Below are 978 nucleotides of genomic sequence, written 5' to 3'. Positions count from 1 at the left end.
TAATGGAGAAATCCCCAGCATTTATTTCCTCCATGGCTTGTCTCAGTGGTGTTGATACCCCTCTATTGAATTTATATATATAATTAATTATATAGCTGCAGCAAGCATAGGCGTCCAAAAGGAATTGAATATCCATATTTGCTCCATGCATGTTAAGAAAAAATTTTTATTGTAGGCATTTAGAAGCCTGTCCGAAAATTAATGCCACACCTGAGGTCAGCCAGCGTAGCCGCTAATTTTGAATCTTACTTTCTTACCCGAAGTAGAAGATATTGGCAAGAGTTATTTTGCGTTAGATTTCGAGGCTGACATTATTGTTGCAGTTCATACTGGTTCCAAGATACACGAAATTATCTACAACTTCAAAGTTATGACTGTCAACAGTGACGTGAGAGCCAAGTCGCGAGTGCGACGACTGCTTGTTTGATGACAGGAGATATTTCGTCTTTCCCTCGTTTATTGCTAGACTCCTTTGTTTTCCTTCCTTGTTCAGTCTAGAGAAAGCGGAACTAACAGCGCGGGTGTTGTGGCCGATGATATCAATATCACCGGCATACGCCAGCAGCTGTACACTCTTATAAAAGATTGTACCTGCTCGATTAAGTTGTGCAGCTCTAATTATTTTCTCCAGCAGCACGTTGGGGAGTCGCCTAGTCTAAAGCCTGACGGAGCTTTTGGCGTTGCTCAACGTCAGCCGTATTAGTTTTGCGGGGATACCAAATTCAGACATCGCGGCATAAAGGCGATTCTCCTTTCAAGGGTCTTTTCCAAGATTTGGCGCCTGGTGAATCTGGTCAGTTGTTGATTTGCCAGGTCTAAAGCCACACCGATAAGGTCCAATCAGTTTGGTGACGGTGGGCCTTAATCTTTCACACAATACGCTCGATAGAACCTTATATGCGATGTTGAGGAGGCTTATCGCACGGTAGTTGGCGCAGGTTGTCCTTTTTAATGGATTGGGCAGAGCATACTTAAATT

The sequence above is a fragment of the Bactrocera tryoni genome, unplaced genomic scaffold, assembly GCF_016617805.1.
Source record: "Bactrocera tryoni isolate S06 unplaced genomic scaffold, CSIRO_BtryS06_freeze2 scaffold_961, whole genome shotgun sequence".
Classification (NCBI taxonomy): domain Eukaryota; kingdom Metazoa; phylum Arthropoda; class Insecta; order Diptera; family Tephritidae; genus Bactrocera; species Bactrocera tryoni.
Note: the sequence above shows the minus strand (reverse complement) of the source record.